Here is an 8,512-nt window from a genome sequence, read left to right as displayed (position 1 = left end):
CCATTTTTTTATTGTATCCCTAACTGAATTTCTTTCTCAGTTTGTGTTGAACTTTATGCACCTGAGATAAATAACATCTAGACAAACTAGTTAGTCCACGTGGTTTGTATTGGACGTCAACCACTAAAATCAATTATAAGAAATGATTAAATCCATTTCCCTTTCAAGGTCTCACTGTTACATTTCAGTCATAATTAAAGGAACATCACAACAATATCAAGATGCATTTCAGTGAATTTATAACATTTGCCATCACTAGCAGGCTTGCCTAGGCGGTGACGAGCACTGACCTTTACTTGTTCGACGACAGCACTAGCAAGGCTCGCGGGTTGTGCCTACTAGAGAACACGCCGGCATCGGAGGGCAAGCCAGCAGGGGACTAACGATGGGAGGCATAGCAAGCTAGTGGCGCTGACAGAGGCCAGCACGCTGGAGGGCAGGCCAGTGGAGGACTGACGACGGGAGGTAGGTGGGGGATTAACGTCGGAGGGTAGGCCGGCGGGGGTCCCTCGTCCCAGCAGGCCGACAGTGGCGGCGCACTCCTGTGCTGGTCTCAAGTGGATAAGGCATAAGTGACGAGAGGGTGGAGAGGAAGTGGGTCGAAACGGTTCGCTTGTTTTTAAGATATCTCTAGAATCTATATTTTCAAGAAGAATTTCGACCAAGAACCAACCTAACCCGCGAGCCTTTTAAACCAAACACGAGTTTTTGTGGTTTGATCCGTTCCAACCCGTGTCAACCCGCTAACCAAACACACCCTATGATGAGGACATCCTCCACTATTACTCGTTGGCAAATACACAATTAGACTAGTTGGCTCAATTGTAGTCGGACGGTGACCGTGTGAGCCTTAGAATTATTCCACCTTGCTTAACTTGGGAGGAGGAAGCCACTTTAAAAGGGAGAGCCACCCTTCCCCCATTAGACTAGTCTTTTGGGGCGATTGGGTCTTTCCCTGAGTTGGGTGTGCTTAATGAACTGTTGGGCTCCGTGCAACCCTAATTTGTTGGGCCTCGGCCAACCCCATCTGGGCTGGGTGTAATCATCTGGTATCAGAGCTAGGGACCATTTTAAGAAGGTGTGAATGATGAGGACATCCTCCACTATTACCCGTTGGCAAAGACGCAATTGACCCAGTTGGCCCAATTGTAGTCGGACGGTGACCGTGTGAGCCTCAGAATTATCCCACCTTTTTAACTTGGGAGAAGGAAGCCACTTTAAAAGGGAGAGCCACCCTTCCTCCATTGGACTAGTCTTTTGGGGCGATTGGGCCTTTCCCTGAGTTGGGTGTGCTTAATGAACTGTTGGACTCCGGACAACCCTAATTTGTTGGGCCTCGGCCATCCCCACCTAGCACTAGTAGAAAAAGGCTCAAAGCCTGCGGTGCGATACATTTTTACAGGCGGATTCGGTTATCAACCGCCTGTGCTATTTTTAGTAGCGGTTTCTTAAGAAAACCGCCACTAGAAATCGTATTTCTAGAGGCGGTTCCTTATGAAAACCGCCAGTAGAAATCCATGATTTTTAGTGGCGGTTTTCTTAAGGAACCGCCACTAAAAATCGATTTCTAGTGGTGGTTTTCTTAAGGAACCGCCACTAGAAATCATTTTTATCCTTAATTTTTCGAGTTTTTCAAACGACCTCGTATGATGAAACCACCAAAATAAAAGTTGTAGATCTTTAAAAGTTATAAAACTTTGTAGTTGACAACTTTTTAATTTGAAATCATTTCGGCTCTCAAAAATTGTATCTAAATTTGTCAAATTTAAAATTCAAATTTTGCAAACGACCTTGGATGAAAAAAGTGTCAAAATAAAAGTTGTAGAACTTCAAAAATTATTCAACTTTGTAGTTGACAACTTTTTTATTTGAATTCGTTTACGGTCTCAAACAAGCAATTTACACTCATTTGGTTGTAATATGTGGGCAACAAAACTACAAACTATACACAAAGCATGTCATAGGCGGAGTGGTAGAGGAGGGTACGCGTGAAGGTGAAGTTCAGGGGTTCGATTTCTAGCAACCACGTGCACGAAAAATGTCGCGACTTGACTTCGACGGAGACAGGCATGTGGGATAAGTCGGCCGAGGCCCCTCCCCTAATAAAAATATTTTTTTTGTTATTTTTAAAATCTGTTTTATATTTTCTGGAAACGATTTTCACTGACGGTTTTATTACGCCGATCGCCAGTGAAAATCGATTTTCACTGGCGGTCCTCAGTTACCCACCTGTAAAAATGATGATTTCTACTGGCCCCTAGCACTGGTGGTTACGAAAAACGCCACTGTAAATAGGTTTACGACAGCCACTATAGAAATTCTCTATACTAGTGTAGGCTGGGTGTATCACCCTAAAATTTAGGAGATGCTTCGGTGGGGCTCAGAAGCGATAGAGGGAGTTTGAGCCCCACCACTAGCTAGGTACATTATATATTTTGCAAAAAAAAGGTAACAGACGACAAATTATAAATTATACTGTTGTTGCTACTGTACGTTTCAACACAGTTATGGTCGTCAGATTTTACACAGCAGCAAAATGAATTGGCTGCAGCGACAGCCGCATCAGGGGTGGGGGGTCACATGTGTACGTATATCTACTTGTACTCACCTAGCTATGGCAAGTACAACGTATATATGATAGATGCATATATGGACCACGCACGTACTGTCTGTGTATACATATATGACTTATATATTATAAATAAAACAGAAACAAATATCCAATGATATAGTTCACCTACTTGTACATTATTTGTCACCATAGCTGATGGTATTTGCATATAGGTTACAATATGTGATGCTAGCTAGCACCAGCATCCAGGGTCCAGGCCAGCAGCATAATATATGCGGCGGATGCAGGGTCCAGCTCCAGCAGTCAGCAGTGCACTACGCCTACCTCCAGCTCCAGCATCTTCGTGACCATCAATGGCGGCAACCGTTCCAGCAGATGGTACGTACAGACTCGCATGCGGTGCACTGCAGCGCACAGCTCATTGCGATCAGAGCCTGCGATCGATCGAGATCCGAGCGATCCTCCTCGTCTGCAGCTCCGTCCTCTCAATCCATGGAAGGTAGACCTCGCGATCCATCGATAGATCTCCCACCATATCTTTCTACGGTCCACGTACAGGGCAATGGCGCACACGCAGCCGCCATTAACTGAGCTCTCCGGCCATAACACCTCTCTCTCTCTCTCTCTCTCTCTCTCTCTCTCTCTCTCTCTCTCTCTCTCTCTCTCTCTCTCTCTCTCTCTCTCTCTCTCTCTCTCTCTCTCTCTCTCTCTCTCTCCATCGACCCCGATCGAGTCGTTTATGGCGCGCCCCCGCGCCGTGGTACCACGCGCACTCACATCCCGTAGATCGACCTCCTCCAGCTCCGTCGCTCGCATCTTATATGCCAATTTATACGTCTGCTGACTTGCGACGACGATGCTAGGCTGGCTCGTGCTCTCGCTGCTTGTGCCTATCGCTCCTTCAATTCATCGCTCGTAGTACTCATAGCCGGGCCGCCGGGACGACGAAATATTCCGATCAACGGCGCCGGGGTTGTAGCGGTATAGTGGTAGGTAGTTTGTGCCTTGCTCTGCTCGCCCGCCACAATCGGCATGGATTTCGGCCGGCGCAAGAGCTTCAGCTTCTTCGAGGAGGACCGCAAGTCGTCGCGGCCGGGCGCCCACACGCCCGTGCACCAGTACCACTCGCGCGCCGGCGGCGGCGGGAGATCGCCGGCGCGGGAGGCGGCGGAGCCCGCGCGCCTAAGCATGTCGTCGGCCGTGCCGGGGCTCGGGCTCGGGGTGGAGGTGCCGCTGCCGCCCATGCAGGGCGGCTGCTCCCCGTGGGTGCAGTCGCCGCTGCACGGCCGCCTCCGGTTCCCGCCGTCGCCCGCTGCCATCTACCACTGCCTGGCCGCGCTGCACCGGCTGGAGGGCGACGTGCACGCGCTGGCCGTGGCGCGGGGCGTGCTGTTCACGGCGTCCGACAGCGGCCGCGTCCGCGCGTGGGCGGCCCCTGGCTGCTTTAACCGCGGCTACCTCGACGTGGGCCGTGGCCGCGTCCCGGCGCTGGCCGCCTGCGGGAGCACGCTCGTCACGTCCCACGCCCGCGACCACCACGTCCGGGTCTGGACCGTCTGTGCCGCCGTCGTCTGCGACCACGTCCGCGCCAAGAAGGCGGCCACGCTGCCGGCCAGGTCGTCGCTCCTCCTGCACCCCTTCGCCAAGCGGCGGCCGCACCCGCACCGGGACACCGTCTCCTGCCTCGTGCTGCATGCCGTGGCGGGGCTGCTCTACACGGCCTCCCACGACCACACCGTGAAGGCGTGGCGGCTCTCAGACGGGAGCTGCGTCGATTCCTTCGTGGCGCACGACGGGCCGGTCAACGCTATGGCGGTGAACGAGGCGGACGGGTGCATCTTCACTGGGTCTGCCGACGGCACGGTAAAGATGTGGCGGCGCGTGTACGGCGGCACGGCGCACGCGCTCATCATCGTGCTCCGCTCCTCTGAACTGTCTCCCGTGAACGCGCTGACTTTGTGCCACGCGGCGGCGACTCCGGGCAGCGTCGCAACAAGGCGGTGCTTCCTCTACGCGGGGTCCTCGGACGGCTATGTGAACGCGTGGGAGAAGGAGGCGACAGTGGGGCGGCCGACACACGTGGGGTACCTCAAGGGCCACCGCCTGGCAGTGCTCTGCCTGGCGTCCGGTTGCGGCGGGCGCGTGGTGGTGAGCGGGTCAGAGGACGCCACAATGCGCGTGTGGAGGCGGGAGGGGATCAACAGCAAGGGCGGAGGCGGAAGTGCGGCGCACACGTGCTTGGCCGTGATCGAGGGGCACCGAGGCCCGGTGCGGTGCCTGGCGGTGGGCGGCGGTGAGGCGGGGGAGGTGGAGGGAAGCATGGTGGTGTACAGCGCCGGGCTGGACAAGAGCGTGAAGGTGTGGAGGGTACGTGTGGTGGGGAAGGAAGACGACGAGGAGGACGACGACGGTGAGGACTGCGGCGACGATCCCGAAGCGGCAGCGGAGATATTAATGGCAGGTGAGATTGGGAAGGCTTTCGACGACGGCGAAACGCACGTGAGGGACGACGTGGAGGAGGACGAGTTCGTGGCTCCCACGCCGGTGCTGTCGCCGGTGTGGGTGGAGAAGCGGCGGCACACGAGCCGTGGGTGACCATCGTGTCGGCCGGGCGGCGGAAGCGGACTTGGTTATATATTGCGCCATTATTGTCTTCTTCTTGTCTGATCGAGCAGCCAAGCCAGTGGTGGAACCGTACCAGCTGTATGCCTGCAAGCGGGCAGGGAGACAACATGGATGTAGGGAATAGGGATGCATGCATGGCAGTGGCAGGGATCCATGCAATTTGTAAAATGCACGCTACAGTAGCTACTAGGGCTAGGAGGAAGAGCATCAGTATCGTCTTTTGCAGGTAGTATGAACGCAACTGTTAACTATAATTAGGACCGACTATAAGACCTATCGTTTGAACTAATTAGCTAGTCATCAACGATTGCCACTTGCGGCCGGCGTATTTCTCCGGTCCGGCAATGCCGCCGGGCGTGTACGTGCACCATATCCGCAGCCGGCGCTATACGTCCTCGCATTAACAATTCGCGATTGTACGTGACTGCACGGAATCCCATGCTCATATATGAGGTCTCCGCGCGCGCAGCCGCCAAACTTGAATGCCTTGTGCAGGATGCAGAGGTCGATCGGCGGCGGTGTCGCCGCCGGCCGGCCAGCAGGCTACTGGCAAATGCCATCGCATTTGCAAGCGGAGTTCGGTAACTTTATGTCTTGTATAGTATAGCATTACGAAATATCATTCAGCAAGCAGTGGTCGTGCCGGAGTGGTTATCGGGCATGACTAGAAATCATGTGGGCTCTGCCCGCGCAGGTTCGAATCCTGCCGACCACGTATTTTTTTATTTTCTTTCCCTTCTTTTTGTCCTCTTTATCGTCTCTTTAATTGAGCAAGACATACAGGTATCCTTGGTATTGGGTAAACTGGTCATTTAGAGCATCTCCTAGAAAACATGTAAACTAACCCCAAAAGCGTTTTTAGTGAAGAAAATGCTTTTTATGCCCTTCAACAGTTCCCTCTTCTTTCCCCATATTATTCGTGTCCCAAATCCATTGCCTGTCCTCCCTCAAATTTACGTGTTACACATTGTTTCCCAATAGCTTCATTGCACCTGGTTCCGTGTATTTTTTTTCGTGCGCAGTTCTTTTGGTAGAGAAAGCAGCAACGGGCGGCGGCGTACTGGGCTCCGATGCTTGCTTCTTCCAGATGGCTCCGGTGCTTGCTTCTTCAGTCATGGAACAAAATGAACGATGAATATATATATGTTCTTGTTTTTTGATCCATCATCTCACATCACCTCACATTGTAGAATACTAGGATCAATATCCATCAGCTCATCGGCTGTTGTAGCGGGTAGCACAACATATCCATCAGCTCATCGGTTGCTGTAGCGGGCAGCACAACAGAGGATAGCAGACTGTCGTGGCCACGTGGTTGTTTTAAACATTTTATAGATTGGTTATTAGCAGTCTGCTGTAGGTTTAGATTTTTTTAGGGATTTTTTTACAACAATCCCCAATAACAAGTTTTGGGGAATAGTTTTTTAGTAGGCTCTTGGAGTTGCTCTTAGCAGAGCATTCGTTGCAAATGAATCCAATGAACTGCGGATATGACGAATTCTTCTCAAATCTCGAGGATAGCTCATAAAACCTATGAGATATTGTGGTTGAGAAATATAAATATGAACTAGTCGGTTACCCGTGCAGTTCACAACAATATCCACGTAAATTATCCACCAAAAAGATCTCAAAATTTTTTATTGATTGTCTTCGCTCTCCGCATAATATTTTTATGAACGCACGGGTACCATAGGCAGCAAATCAGAGACCATCATCCCTCGTCTCCCCTGACTTCCAAGGTTTCATAGAGCAAGAGGGGAAGGGAAGAGGCGGACATACCTGTTCTTTGCCGGAGAAGGACATGACGAAGACCTGGGCATCTGGAGGCGACATAGGTAGTATACCGCTAGATATATAGGGAGAGAGCACGCAAGAGGAGAAAGAAGCCCAGCCGGAGCAACTCCAAACCGAGAGGCATCCGCACCAGGCGTCAATCCGAGAAGGGCAAGAGAATGTGAGGGTCTTCCTAGCCCTGGACCCGCCGAAGCGACACAACACCACCACCAACTCTGTACCATATTCTTAATGCTGCCACGCTACGGGCCTTGGTTGTCCAATATCTCAAACCTGGACTCCTCATCGTCAAGATAATCTAAGTGTGGCAGGCGCCACCATATCCTCCTCGACGGCACGCACGGAGAAAGGCTAGGAGCATGACCGACTCGCCCCGTACCCGCGTCGACGAGCATCAGTCGGCTCGCGGCTACGACCGTTGGCGGGGGTAGCAGGCTGGGGAGGAAGAACAGGGCGAAGGCCGGGAAGACGAACGAGACATCCGACGACGACGAAAACGATGGTGCGCGCATGCTGTGAAACGTCCTCATGGACGTTCAATAGCCACCGCGCGATCGGTGTCGGGACTGGTGTCGAACGAATACGGGAGGAGACACATGCTCCTACGCCCTCTGCGAGAATGGGGTGGCGTGGAGGTGAAGTCATGAGGGTAGAGAGAAAAGAAGTAGAATGACGAACGAGATGGTGGCAACTGAGGCGAGGACCATCATTATCGTGCGGAGATATAGATGGTCAAATGGTATCACACCCGGTTTTAAAAGGCAAACTAAATGCGAACCATATACGTGCCAGGATCAGCAATTCACGTACACAGCAGTTACATAAGTACATAACTGGACATCATCACACAGTGCTCAAATAATAACATAAAAGATAGTAACGTTCGATTACATCATGATGTCCGAGATATCCACATAGTCATTAACAGTTATAAAAGTGCCAAAAAGAAACGTAGATACACACGGCCTTCACAGGCAGTCGACAGGGGGTTTGCTGCTAACCCACGCCTAGAACTCATGGTACTCTTGGAACTCCTGGAAGTCCTCCTCCATGACTTCATCTTCTCCTGAGCAGTGGTTGCAACATGGACAACCTAGGGGTTTAGTGTGTAAAGCAAGGGTGAGTACACATCAACATACTCAGCAATTGTCCCGTTTGGCTGTAGTGGACTAGCTTTATGTGGGGTTAAAGTCCAGCATTTACTTTTAGTTGGTCAGGTTATTATTACTAGTAGAGAGCCAGGTTTTAGCATTAACCCAAGTTGTTAACCCAAAAGTACCCTTTCTAAACGGAAAGAATACCAGAAAACATTACCATAAGCATAATCAAAACCATCATCCTCGTCACCACCTGTAAACCAAACATCTCTGATCAAAGTATCACTAATCAATGGAGCTCCCTTGGCCGCTCATAATCGTGAGCACGACTGATATATCATTTTTCACAACACTCTGCAGAGGTTGCGCACTTTACCCATACGCCGTCATTCCCTCTTGCTCGGGTTGATCAAACCCTTAAACA

General features: G+C 51.5%; 1 non-coding gene across 1 annotated transcript; it reads left to right on the top strand.

The window, feature by feature from the left end:
• Positions 1 to 5,830: 5,830 nt before the first annotated feature.
• TRNAS-AGA (transfer RNA serine (anticodon AGA)) lies at positions 5,831 to 5,912 on the top strand. Its single transcript has one exon. It is a non-coding gene; the product is annotated as a tRNA-Ser (tRNA).
• Positions 5,913 to 8,512: the final 2,600 nt, after the last annotated feature.

The sequence above is a fragment of the Zea mays genome, chromosome 8 (assembly GCF_902167145.1).
Source record: "Zea mays cultivar B73 chromosome 8, Zm-B73-REFERENCE-NAM-5.0, whole genome shotgun sequence".
NCBI lineage: Eukaryota > Viridiplantae > Streptophyta > Magnoliopsida > Poales > Poaceae > Zea > Zea mays.
Note: the sequence above shows the minus strand (reverse complement) of the source record. Positions and strands in the feature narration are given on the sequence as shown.